The sequence below is a fragment of the Muntiacus reevesi genome, chromosome 3 (assembly GCF_963930625.1).
Source record: "Muntiacus reevesi chromosome 3, mMunRee1.1, whole genome shotgun sequence".
NCBI classification, from domain to species: Eukaryota; Metazoa; Chordata; class Mammalia; order Artiodactyla; family Cervidae; genus Muntiacus; species Muntiacus reevesi.
Genome location: NC_089251.1, coordinates 51,847,858 through 51,862,005, shown reverse-complemented (window position 1 = coordinate 51,862,005; position 14,148 = coordinate 51,847,858). Strand labels below are relative to the sequence as shown.

At 39.9% G+C, this 14,148-nt stretch overlaps 1 pseudogene; it reads left to right on the top strand.

Annotated features, from left to right (window-relative positions):
- Positions 1–12,517: 12,517 nt before the first annotated feature.
- On the top strand, positions 12,518–12,934 carry LOC136162837 (protein FAM136A pseudogene; annotated as a pseudogene).
- Positions 12,935–14,148: the final 1,214 nt, after the last annotated feature.

Sequence of the window (14,148 nt, the reverse complement as noted above, 5' to 3'; positions counted from 1 at the left end):
TTTCTATTCTGTTCCATTGATCTTTATTTCTGTCTTTGTGCCAGTACCATACTGTCTTGATGACTGTGGCTTTGTAGTAGAGTCTGAAGTCAGGCAGGTTGATTCCTCCAGCTCCATTCTTCTTTCTCAAGATTACTTTGGCTATTCGAGGTTTTTTGTATTTCCATACAAATTGTGAAATTATTTGTTCTAGTTCTGTGAAAAATACCGTTGGTAGCTTGATAGGGATTGCATTGAATCTATAGATTGCTTTGGGTAGAATAGCCATTTTGACAATATTGATTCTTCCAATCCATGAACATGGTATGTTTCTCCAACTGTTTGTGTCCTCTTTGATTTCTTTCATCAGTGTTTTATAGTTTTCTATGTATAGGTCTTTTGTTTCTTTAGGTAGATATACTCCTAAGTATTTTATTCTTTTTGTTGCAATGGTGAATGGTATTGTTCCCTTAATTTCTCTTTCTGTTTTTTCATTGTTAGTATATAGGAATGCAAGGGATTTCTCTGTGTTAATTTTATATCCTGCAACTTTACTATATTCATTAATTAGCTCTAGTAATTTTCTGGTAGAGTCTTTAGGGTTTTCTATGTAGAGGATCATGTCATCTGCAAACAGCGAGAGTTTCACTTCTTCTTTTCCTATCTGGATTTTTTATGTCTTTTTCTGCTCTGATTGCTGTGGCCAATACTTCCAACACTATGTTGAATAGTAGTGGTGAGAGTGGGCATCCTTGTCTTGTTCCTGATTTCAGAGGAAATGCTTTCAATTTTTCACCATTGAGGGTGATGCTTGCTGTGGGTTTGTCATATATAGCTTTTATTATGTTGAGGTATGTTCCTTCTATCCCTGCTTTCTGGAGAGTTTTAATCATAAATGAGTGTTTAATTTTGTCAAAGGCTTTCTCTGCATCTATTGAGATAATCATATGGTTTTTATCTTTCAATTTGTTAATGTGGTGTATTACGTTGATCGATTTGCGGATATTAAAGAATCCTTGCATTCCTGGGATAAAACCCACTTGGTCATGGTGTATGATTTTTTTAATATGTTGTTGGATTCTGTTTGCTAGAATTTTGTTCAGGATTTTTGCATCTATGTTCATCAGTGATATTGGCCTGTAGTTTTCTTTTTTTGTGGCATCTTTGTCTGGTTTTGGAATTAGGGTGATGGTGGCCTCATAGAATGAGTTTGGAAGTTTACCTTCTTCTGCAATTTTCTGGAAGTTTGAGTAAGATAGATGTTAGCTCTTCTCTAAATTTTTGGTAGAATTCAGCTGTGAAGCCATCTGGTCCTGGGCTTTTGTTTGCTGGAAGATTTCTGATTACAGTTTCGATTTCCTTGCTTGTGATGGCTCTGTTAAGATCTTCTATTTCTTCCTGGTTCAGTTTTGGAAAGTTATACTTTCCTAAGAATTTGTCCATTTCATCCAAGTTGTCCATTTTATTGGCATAGAGCTGCTGGTAGTAGTCTCTTATGATCCCTTGGATTTCAGTGTTGTCTGTTGTGATCTCACCCTTTTCATTCCTTATTTTGTTAATTTGGTTCTTCTCTCTTTGTTTCTTAATGAGTCTTGCTAATCGTTTGTCAATTTTGTTTATTTTTTCAAAAAACCAGCTTTTAGCTTTGTTGATTTTTGCTATGGTCTCTTTAGTTTCTTTTGCATTTATTTCTGCCCTAATTTTTAAGATTTCTTTCCTTCTGCTAACCCTGGGGTTCTTCATTTCTTCCTTCTCTAATTGCTTTAGGTGTAGGGTTAGGTTATTTATTTGGCTTTTTTCTTGTTTCTTAATGTGTGCCTGTAATGCTATGAACCTTCCCCTTAGCACTGCTTTTACAGTGTCCCATAGGTTTTGGGTTGTTGTGTTTTCATTTTCATTTATTTCTATACATACTTTGATTTCTTTTTTGATTTCTTCTATGATTTGTTGGTTATTCAGAAGCGTGTTATTTAGCCTCCATATGTTGGAATTTTTAACAATTTTTTTCCTGTAATTGAGATCTAATCTTACTGCACTGTGGTCAGAAAAGATGACTGGAATGATTTCAATTTTTTTGAATTTTCCAAGACCAGATTTATGGCCCAGGATGTGATCTATTCTGGAGAAGGTTCCGTGTGCACTTGAGAAAAAGGTGAAGTTGATTGTTTTGGGGTGAAATATCCTATAGATATCAATTAGGTCTAGCTGGTCCATTGTATCATTTAAGGTTTGTGTTTCCTTGTTGATTTTCTGTTTAGTTGATCTATCCATGGTTGTGAGTGGGGTATTAAAGTCTCCCACTATTATTGTGTTACTATTAATTTCCTCTTTCATACTCGTTAGTGTTTGCCATACATATTGCGGTGCTCCTATGTTGGGTGCATATATATTTATAATTGTTATATCTTCTTCTTGGATTGATCCTTTGATCATTATGTAGTGTCCTTCTTTGTCTCTTTTCACATCCTTTATTTGAAAGTCTATTTTATCTGATATGAGTATTGCAACTCCTGCTTTCTTTTGGTCTCCGTTTGCGTGAAATATTTTTTTCCAGCCCTTCACTTTCAGTCTGTATGTGTCCCTTGTTTTGAGGTGGGTCTCTTGTAGACAGCATATATAGGGGTCTTGTTTTTGTATCCATTCAGCCAATCTTTGTCTTTTGGTTGGGGCATTCAACCCATTTACATTTAAGGTAATTATTGATAGGTGTGGTCCCGTTGTCATTTACTTTGTTGTTTTGGGTTCACGTTTATACAACCTTTCTGCATTTCCTGTCTAGAGAAGATCCTTTAGCATTTGTTGAAGAGCTAGTTTGGTGGTGCTGAATTCTCTCAGCTTTTGCTTGTCTGTAAAGCTTTTGAATTCTCCTTCATATCTGAATGAGATCCTTGCTGGGTACAGTAATCTAGGTTGTAGGTTATTCTCTTTCATTACTTTCAGTATGTCCTGCCATTCCCTTCTGGCCTGGAGGGTTTCTATTGATAGATCAGCTGTTATCCTTATAGGAATCCCTTTGTGTGTTATTTGTTGTTTCTCCCTTGCTGCTTTTAGTATTTGTTCTTTGTGTTTGATCTTTGTTAATTTGATTAATATGTGTCTTGGGGTGTTTCGCCTTGGGTTTATCCTGTTTGGGACTCTCTGGGTTTCTTGGACTTGGGTGGCTATTTCCTTCCCCATTTTAGGGAAGTTTTCAGCTATTATCTCCTCGAGTATTTTCTCATGCCCTTTCTTTTTGTCTTCTTCTTCTGGGACTCCTATGATTCGAATGTTGGGGCGTTTCACATTGTCCCAGAGGTCCCTGAGGTTGTCCTCATTTCTTTTGATCCTTTTTTCTTTTTTCCTCTCTGCTTCATTTATTTCCACCATTTTATCTTCTACCTCACTTATCCTATCTTCTGTCTCCGTTATTCTACTCTTGGTTCACTCCAGAGTGTTTTTGATCTCATTCATTGCATTATTCATTTTTAATTGACTCTTTTTTATTTCTTCTAGATCTTTATTAAACATTTCTTGCATCTTTTCAATCTTTGTCTCCAGGCTATTTATCTGTACCTCCATTTTGCTTTCAAGATTTTGGATCATTTTTATTATCATTATTCTAAATTCTTTTTCAGGTAGATTCCCTATCTCCTCCTCTTTTGTTTGACTTGGTGGGCTTTTTTCATGTTCCTTTACCTGTTGGGTATTTCTCTGCCTTTTCATCTTGTTTAGATTGCTGTGTCTGGAGTGGGCTTTCTGTATTCTGGAGGTCTGTGGTTCCTTTTTATTGTGGAGGTTTTACCCAGTGGGTGGGGTTAGACGATTGGTTTGTCAAGGTTTCCTGATTAGCGAAGCTTGCGTCAGTGTTCTGTTGTGCGGATCTTGATTTCTTCTCTTTGGATAGCAATGGAGTGCCCAGTAATGAGTTTTGAAATGGGTCTATGTGTTAGGTGTGACCTTGGGCAGTCTGTATGTTGACGTTCAGGGCAATGTTCCTGCATTGCTAGAGAATTTGCGTGGTATGTCGTGCTCTAAAACTTATTGGCTCTTGGGTGGTGGTTGGTTTCGGTGCAGGTATGGAGGCTTTTGTACGGTCACTTATTACTTAAAGATCCATGTAGTCAGGAGTTTTCTGGTGTTCTCAGGTTTTGGGTTTAAGTCTCCTGCTTCTGGATTTCAGTTTTATTCTTCCTGTAGTCTCAGGACTTCTCCAACTATACAGCACTGATAATAAAACTTCTAGGTTAATGGTGGAAAGTTTCTCCCCCATCAGGGATACCCAGAGAGGTTCACCGAGTTACATGGAGAAGAGGAGAGGGAGGAGGGAGATAGAGATTGGCAGGAGGAGAAAGAGGGGGACTCAAGAGGAGAGAGACAGATCTACAAAGTTGTCTGATCCCAGAGTGTTCTCCGTAGCCCAGACACCCACAAAGATTCACAGAATTGGATTGGGAAGAGAAGGGGAAAGGAGGAAATAGAGGTGTTCTGAGGTAGAAAACAGAGTCAAGATTGGGAGAGAATAATCAACACACTCATGAATAAAAATGGGAGCTGAATATTGGATTCTTAAATGTTCACAATTTATATCATATACTGAAAAACAAAAATTAAAAATCTAGAGTAGAGGTTAGACTCTTAAAAATACTATATTAAAAACAAAAACCAAAACACAAAAAAGAAATTTTAGAAATATATATGAAGTTTGGTATAAAAATAGGGCTTCTCTTCTTTTTTTTTCTTTTTTTTTTTTCCTTTCTCTTTCTTCTGTAAGGTTATAGTGTATTGAAAATGAAAATTAAGGCGTAGTAAAAGGAGTGCTAGAGGGCTGTAAAAGAAATAAGAGAAAAAGAAAAAGAAAATAGAAGAGAAGAAGAAAAAAGAAAAGAAGAAAAAGAAGAAAAAGAAAAAAAAGAAAAAAGAAAGAGAAAAAAATTGTTTTGCCTAATTAAAAAAAATCGTAAAAATCTATGAAAATGAAAGTTAAGGAATAATGGGGGAATAATAAGGAATTTTTAAAGGAAAATAAAAGAGAACCAAGAAAAAAGAAAAAAATTTTTTTTTTCCTTACTTAAAAAAAAAGAAAAAAAAAGAAAAGAAAAAGAAAAAATATATCTAGGAATTTCTCTGGAGCTGTTGCGGTCAGTGTGGGTTCGACTCAGCTTCAGATAGCTCCTCGTTCCAGCTTACACTTCTCGATATCTACAGGCCCTTCCGGTGTAGTCAGTCCGTGGTTTCTTCAGGGATTTTAATCTGTTACACCGGTCCCTTCTGAAGCGGTTCCCTTTGTTTATTTGGGTTCTGTTGCCGGTCTCTCTTCCGCGCCTAATTTCCGCCCTGACACACGGGGCGGAGGTGGATTCTTATTCAGGTTGCTAGTTCCGTCGCGCTGCGGGAAGGGGCTGTGCGGGGAGGGACCGGCGCTCCCGGGAGAGGCTTGCGCTCTTTTCTCGGTCTGCGCTGCTCAGGCTCCGGGCTGCTCTGTATGGAGCGCGCCACGCTGCGTGCGGCTCCAGCCCTCCGGTGATTCACAAAAGCGCGGCACACAAAGCTGGGCCCGCGCTCCGTCCCCACGCCGCCCGAGCAGCCCAGGCAGCCAGGCGCCTGTCGGGCGCTCTCTCCCCGGGTGCGGCGCGTCTTCTGCCCTGCGCGGTCCGAGTCTCAGTCCCCGCCGGCGCCAGTCGGGCGTGCGCGCCCTCTGCCCCCCGCGTCCCCAGCCGCAGTTCCCGCCCGCGCCCTCCGTCTCGCCGCGACCCTCCCGGCGGACTTCGGCCGCCCAGAATCTCAGTCCCTTTGTTCTGCGAACGGCCGGCAGTGTGTTCTGGCCGGTTAATTTTCTCTCTCTTTTGCTCTCCCACAGTTCAAGCTGGCAACTCACAAAAGCTCCCTCCGATTGTCCTCAGGGCACTCAGGCCCGGATCCAGCCCCAAGCAATGCTGCCCGCTCCTCTCCGGTCCGCCCCCACTTGCTGGTGGCGGATGCGGGCGTCTGGGATACTTTTCTGCTGGGAGTTGCTTTTAGGCTCGTAATCTGTGGGTTTTATTTATTGTATCCCTCCCAGGCAGATTCAAACTCTTGAGATTCCAACACTTCTCCCAGGCCCGCCAGTGCGAGGGTTTCCCGGTGTCTGGGAACGTCCTCTATTAAGTCCCTTCCCGGGACGGATCTCCGTCCTTAGCTCTTTTGTTTCACTTTTTATCTTTTATATTTTGTCCTACCTCCTTTCGAAGACAATGGGCTGCTTTTCTGGGCACCTGATGACCTCAGCTAGCGATCAGAAGTTGTTTTGTGGAGTTTGCTCTGCGTTCAGTTATTTTTTTGATGAATTTCTAGGAGAGAAAGTGGTCTCTCTGTCCTACTCCTCCGCCATCTTGGCTCCTCCCTCTGTTTAATCCTTTAATAAAGAGATATTATTTATTTACTCTGTGGCAGGCATTTGGTTACTCTGAGTGCAAAAATAATTAAGAAATTATTTCTGCAATTTAGGAGTTTATAATCTAGGATTAAAAAACATTTCCTTAGATATCATTGAAACAATAATGGCATGTCATTTTTCTCTTTAGTTACATGAAGTGGATACACTGGCTTCCCAGGTGGTGCTAATGGTAAAAAAAATTCTGCCTGCCAAATGCAGGAGAGATAAGTGATGCGGGTTCAATCCTTGGATTGGGAAGAACCCCTGAAGAAGGAAATGACAACCCACTCCATTATTCTTGCCTGGGAAATTCCATGGGCAGAGGACCCTGGCAGTCTACAGTCCATAGTGTCACAAAGATTTGAACACAACAGAAGCAAATTCAAATACGTGCATTGGATACACACACTTTAATAAATAATTACAGTTCTCTCTTACTGACTGTTTGCTATGTTGAAGATATACAAATGCAAATAGGCACATGAAAGACTTCTCAACATCACTAATCATTAGAAAAATGCAAATCAAAACCGCAGTGATATATCATCTCATACGTATTAGAAGGACCACCACCAAAAGGTCTACAGAAAACAAATGTTGGTGAGAAAATAAAGAAAACCAGAACCTGTATACATTGTTATTGGGAATGTAAACAAGTACAGACACGAAAAACAGTATGCACTTTACTTAAAAGCATTACAAATAGAACTATAGCATGATCCGACACTCTCATTTATTCATACGTATTTAAAGAATACAGAATCATTATATTAAGTAGATATGTAAGCCAATGCTCATTGCTGAATTATACACATTAGCCAACACATTGGAAGCAACCTAAAAGTTTTTAAATATATAAATGGATAAAAATGATGTAAATAAATTTTTTAAAATGTTACTCAATCTTAAAAATTAAGAGAATTCCGATATGTGTGATGATTTGCATGAATGAAATTGTAGGTCAATATTCTAAGAGTTGACTCATTGGAAAAGACCCTGATGTTGGGAGGGATTGGGGGGCAGGAGGAGGAGGGGACGACAGAGGATGAGATGGCTGGATGGCATCATCGACTCGATGGGCATGAGTTTGAGTCAACTCTGGGAGTTGATGATGGACAGGGATGCCTGGCGTGCTGCAATTCATTAGGTCGCAAAGAGTCGGACACGACTGAGCGACTGAACTGAACTGAACTGAACTGATTCTAAATGAAATAAGCCAGACAGAGAAAGACAAATACTACATGATATCAATTATATGTTGAATTAAACAAATAAATAATATTGAACCCATAACTCACAGAAATAGATAGTAAAGTTTTGGTTTCAAGGAATTAGGGGCTGAAAGCAATATAATGAGAGTGCTAAAAGGACAGATGCTTTCAGTTATTAGATGATATTCATTAGGTCTAAAATTCTGAAGTATAACATGATGACTGATAATTGTGCTGCATAAATTAGAACTACTTAAATAATATAGTTTGTATTTTTATAAAATTGTGAACTTTAAATATGTGAAGTAATGGATGTTTTAATTCACCAGCTCTATAATTGAGAATCCTGTTATAATGTAAATACAAATACACATATACATATTTATGTGTGTGTGTGTGTGTGTGTGTGTGTGTGTGTGTGTGTAAACTCATTATGTTGTATTCTTTGAATGTATTAAAACTTTGTTTGTCAATTTGTCAATAAAACTGAAAGAAATGGCACTTATGCTTTATATTTGTCAAATAATTTGCTGTGGGGAAAAAACTGTAAATTAGACAATGAATATTATTGACAGGGCAGATGCATTGTCAATGATCGGATATTATTGTGAATGCCAGAGCTTGGGTAAAACTGTTCCTCACCATGTATGACTTTTTTTCATAAAGGTAAGTATTCAACAATCAGTATAAATTGTATTCAAGGGTTATCAAATTAAAGCTATAGCAGCAAGTTATTTTTACCAAGAATCTTATCAAATTGAAAATATTAAACACAATTTTAAAAACTTTTAAGATTACTTAATTTGTGAATGAAGCAGCCACTTTCAGACACTATTGGTGGAAACATAACCAGTAACACCCAATTTCCCGCTCAGTCAGTCTCTCCCATCAGGAAGCTTCCATAAACCTCTTATCCTTCTCCATCAGAGGGCAGACAGACTGAAAACCACAATCACAGGAAACTAACCAATCTGATCACATGGACCACAGCCTTGTCTAACTAAAGAAAACTATGAGCCATGCTGTGTAGGGCCACCCAAAATGGACAGATCATGGTGGAGAGTTCTGGCAAAATGTGGTTCACTGGAGAAGGGAATGGCAAAGCACTTCAGTATTCTTGCCTTGAGAACCCCATGAACAGGATGAAAAGACAAAAAGATAGGACACTAAAAGATGAACTTCCCAGGCCAGTAGGTGCCCAATATACTACTGGAGATCAGTGGAGAAATAACTCCAGAAATAATGAAGAGATGGAGTCAAAGCAAAAACAACACCCAGTAGTGGATGTGACTGGTGATGGAAGTAAAGTCCAATTCTGTCAAGAGCAATATTACATAGGAACCTGGAATGTCAGGTCCATAAATCAAGGCAAATTGAAAGTGGCCAAACAGGAGACGGCATGAGTGGAGGTCGACATTCTAGGAATCAGCCAACTAAAATGGACTGGGATGGGTGAATTTAACTCAGATGTCCATTATATCTACTACTGTGGGCAAGAATCCCTTAGAAGCAATGGATGGAGTAGCTATTATAGTAAAAAAAAAAAAAAAAAAAAAAAAAAAAAGAGTCCAAAATGCAGTACTTGAATGCAATCTCAAAAACGACAGAATGATCTCTGTTCATTTCCAAGGAAAAGCATTCAATATCATGGTAATCTAAGTCTATGCCCCAACCAGTAATGCTGTAGAAGCTGAAGTTGAAAGGTTCTATGAAGACCTACAAGATCTTCTATAACTAACACCCCAAAAAGTTGTCCTTTTCATTATAGGGAACTGGAATGCAAAAATAGGGAATCAAGAAACATCTGGAGTAGCAGGCAAATTTGGCCTTAGAGTACAGAATGAAGCAGGGCAAAGGTTAAGAGTTCTGCCAAGAGAATGCACTGTCTTCCAACAAAACAAGAGACAATTTTACACAGGGACATCACCAGATGGTCAATATCAAAATCAGATTAATTATACACTTTGCAGCCAAAGATAGAGAAGTTCTATACAGTGAGCAAAAACAAGACTGGGAGCTGACTGTGGCACAGACCATGAACTCCTTTATTGCCAAATTCACACTTAAACTGAAGAAAGCAGGGAAATCCACTAGACCATTTAGGTATAACCTAAATCAAATCCCTTAGGATTATACAGTGGATGACAAATAGATTCAAGGGATTGGATATGATAGAAAGAGTGCCTGAAGAACTATGTATGGAGGTTCGGGACATTGTATAGGAGGCAGGGATCAAGACCATCCCCAAGGAAAAGAAATACAAAAAGGCAAAATGGTTCTCTGAGGAGGTCTTACAAATAGCTGTGAATAGAAGTGAAAGGCAAAGGAGATAAGGAAAGATATACCCATTTGAATGCAGATTTCCAAAGAATAACAAGGAGAGATAAGAAAACCTTCCTCAGCGAACAATGTAAAGAAATAGAGGAAAAGAATAGAATGGGGAAGTCTAGAAATCCCATCAAGAAAATTAGAGATACCAAAGATGGACTCAATGAAGGACAGAAATGGTATGGACCTAACAGAAGCAGAAGATATTAAGAAGAGGTGGCAGGAATAAACAGAAGAACAAAAAAGACCTTCATGGCCCAGAGAATCACGATGGTGTGATCACCAACCTAGAGCCAGACATCCTGGAATGAGAAGTCAAATGGGCCTTAGGAAGCATCACTATGAACAAATCTAGTGGAGGTGATGGAATTCCAGTTGAGCTATTTAAAATCCTGAAAGATGATGCTGGGAAAGTGCTCACTCAGCATGCTAGGAAATTTGGAAGACTCAGAAGTGGCCACAGGAATGGAAAAGATCAGTTTTCATTCCAATCCCAAAGAAAGGCAATGCCAAAGAATGCTCAAACTACTGCACAATTGCACTCATTTCACATGCTAATAAAGCAAAGCTTGAAATTCTCCAAGCCACACTTCAACTGTACACGAACCATGAGCCTCCAGAAGTTCAAGCTGGATTTAGAAAAGACAGAGGAACCAGAGATCAAATTGCCAACATCCACTGAATCATCAAAAAAGCAAAAATGTTCTGGAAAAATGTCTACTTCTGTGTTATTGACTATGCTAAAGCCTTTGACTGCGTGGACCACAACAAACTCTGGAAAACTGTTAAAGAGATGGGAATACCAGACCACCTGACCTGCCTCTTGAGAAACTTGTATGCAGATCAGGAAACAACAGTTAGAACCTGACGTGGAACAACAGACTGATTCAAAACCAGGAAAGCAGTACGTCAAGGCTGTATATTGTCACCCTGCTTGTTTAACTTATATGCAGAGTACATCATGAGAAATGCTGGGCTGGAGGAAGCACAAGCTGGGATCAAGATTGCTGGGAGAAATATCAATAATCTCAGATATGCAGATGGCACCACGTTTATGGCAGAAAGTGAAGAAGAACTAAAGAGCCTCTTGATGAAAGTTAAAGAGGAGAGTGAAAAAGTTGGCTTAAAACTCAGCATTCAAAACACTAAGATCATGGCATCTTGTCCCATCACTTCATGGCAAATAGATGATGAGATAGTGCAAACAGTGACAGACTTTATTTTAGGGGGCTCCAAAATCACTGCAGATGGTGATTGCAGCCATGAAATTAAAAGATGTTTCCTCCTTGGAAGGAAAGTTATGACTAAACTAGACAGTATATTAAAAAGCAGACATTACTTTGCCAGCAAAGGTCCGTGTAGTCAAAGCCATGGTTTTTCCAGTAGTCATGTATGGATGTGAGAGTTAAACTACAAAGAAAGCTGAGCGCTGAAGAATTGATGCCTTTGAACTGTGGTGTTCGAGAAGACTCTTGAAAGTTCCTCGAACTGCAGGAAGATACAGCAAGTCAATCCTAAAGGAAATCAGTCCTGAATATTCATTGGAAGGACTGATGCTGAAGCTGAAGCTCCAATACTTTGGCCACCTGATGCGACGAACTGGCTCATTGGAAAAGACCCTGATGCTGGGAAAGATTAAAGGCAGGAGAATAAGGGACGACAAAGAATGAGATGGCTGAATGGCATCACCGAGTCTATGGACATGAGTTTGAGTTAACTTCAGGCACTGGCAATGGGCTGGCAGGCCTTGCATCCTTTGTCCATGGGGTCTCAAAGAGTTAGACACGACTGAGGGACTGAACTGAACTGGACTGTACTGGACTGAAAACACTTACTTAATGACAAATATGTATCTACACATAATGCAAAATGAAGAAAATCAGAAAATAGGTATTTATGACCTTAGATTTAATGAGACTTTTTCCTAAAATTTATCTACAGAAGAGTCACACAAATTTGGAAAGAGTTATATACAATAACCATTTAAACTACAGAGCATATCTTAACTAATCAGTGAGAACAAGTTAAAAGCTCATTAATATGGAACTTTGACTCATAATTAAACTCTTTATGACTAAACTAGTCATAAAGTTGTTGTTGTTTAGTCACTGTGTCATGTCTGACTATTTTTGGGACCTCATGGACTGTAGTCCATCAGATTCCTTTGTCCATGGACTTTCTCAGTAAAGAATATTGAAGTGGGTTGCCATTTCCTTCTCTAGGGGATCTTCCTGACTCAGAAATTGAACTTGCAACTCCTGCATTGTCAGGAGAATTCTTTACCACTGAGCTGACAGGGAAACCTTTATGTCCTGATATAAAGAAATACCCATGATAAAATTCTAAAAGGAAAGGAATACCTGAAAATATGTATAATAATCTACATAATATATGCAAGTTTTATTTAAGAAAAGAGAAAAAAACAAGTCTACATAATATATGTCACTATATTTACTAGGTTGTCTTAAGAAAATTCATCTAAGAAGGGTTATCTTCAAGTGAGAAAGTCGACTTTAGAGTGTCAATTTTTCATATTATATATTTCTATATTATGTAAATTTTAAAAATTTTACATTTTAGGGCGCAGCCGGGAACCACGTGGGTAGCCATGGCGGAGCTGCAGCAGCTCTGGGTGCAGGAGGTGGTGGGCTCCATGGTGAAGAGCCTGGAGAGGGAGAATATCCGGAAGATGCAGGGCCTTATGTTCCGGTGCAGCGCCGCCTGTTGTGAGGAAAGCCAGGCGTCCATGCAGCAAGTGCACCAGTGCATTGAGCGCTGCCATGCACCTCTGGCTCAAGCCCAGGCCCTGGTGACCAGTGAGTTGGAGAAGTTCCAGGACCGCCTGGCCCGGTGCACTATGTATTGCAATGACAAGGCCAAAGATTCAATAGATGCAGGGAGTAAGGAGCTTCACGTGAAGCGGCAGCTGGAGACCTGCCTGACCAAGTGTGTGGATGACCACGTAAACCTCCTCCCAACCATGACCAGGAAGATGAAGGAGTCGCTCTCATCCATGGGGAAATAGCTGTCTGCTAGTGGCCATCGGGGCTGAGGGCAGGAATCGATTTAAAAGGAGGAATGGGGATTTGGGTCTTTTAAGGAGAGGTGATGAATGAGGAAATTAAGGATGGCAGCAAGTCGAAGGCCTGTGTTTCTATCCTCTGGACGCTGGTTCCTTTGTGTTTCGATCCTAGAAAGTGAAATGGAAAAAAAAAAAACGGTGATAAAATTCGGGTCACAGATAGCACAGGAGGTTGTTGTGAGCCTGAATTTCAGGTGGCACATACTTCTCCTGCCAATAGGGAGTCTCCCTTGTCCCAAACCAGGGCCCACCAAGGTACCAGATTCTCTTACTGCACGGATACCGAGGCTGGCAGGTTCGTGTAACCTGCTTATGGTCTCCTGGCGTATGAAAGGAGGTATTTCTTTTTGTTGCTGTTTACCAGAAGGGTCACTACAACATTTTCCACAAACTAATAAAATCCATGCAGTCTCTAATGTAGAAAGGGGCAGGGAGCTTCTAGGGGGGTTGCTTTGCTTGTTATTCTTTTATTGACAAGGGCATGACGTTAAGATGTAAAGTTGGGAAAGGCAATTTGGATAAAAACTTTGCAGGGACAAGGGTCCCTGCAGGTACTCATTTCTCCATTAAGATGTGGGCGTGTGTTTCTTAAAATTCTCACACATTACATCATTCAGCCTGGAGACCCTGCAAAAATGTAAGACGTGATATCACACTGGTAAGGGAAACAAGTGTTCCCTCTCAGTGGCAGCCATGGTGGGCCCTGAGGCCGCCTGCAGCAGAGTCAGCCAAGCGACACTCAGCCTTGAAGGGAAACGGGATTTTGACAGTGTTATATGCTCATATTCAGGAACGAACAGTGAAAGAGGAACTATTAGCTACTTAAAAAAGAGGGTGGTGAAGTACGGGCTTTGGAAAAATCTGTTTTTCATGAAACAGAATGAAAGCCTAAACCCAGTGTTGCTTACTTTGCCTCCTGAAATAACAGCTTTGTTGAGACAATCCCCTGGCAACAAAAAAAGTCAAGGGAGGAAAAGGAAGCAACTCGAGGATGAACTGTGTCTCCTTCAGAGCGATAAAGGAACTGCCCTCCGTTACCAAATATCACTTTTGCCAGGGCCTTTGCTACATGTGCTGTCCTTGCCCCAGTTCTGGCTCCTTATCATTTTGATAAGGACCTTGTCTTTTTACCAACTTATTACTTGAAATGATAATAT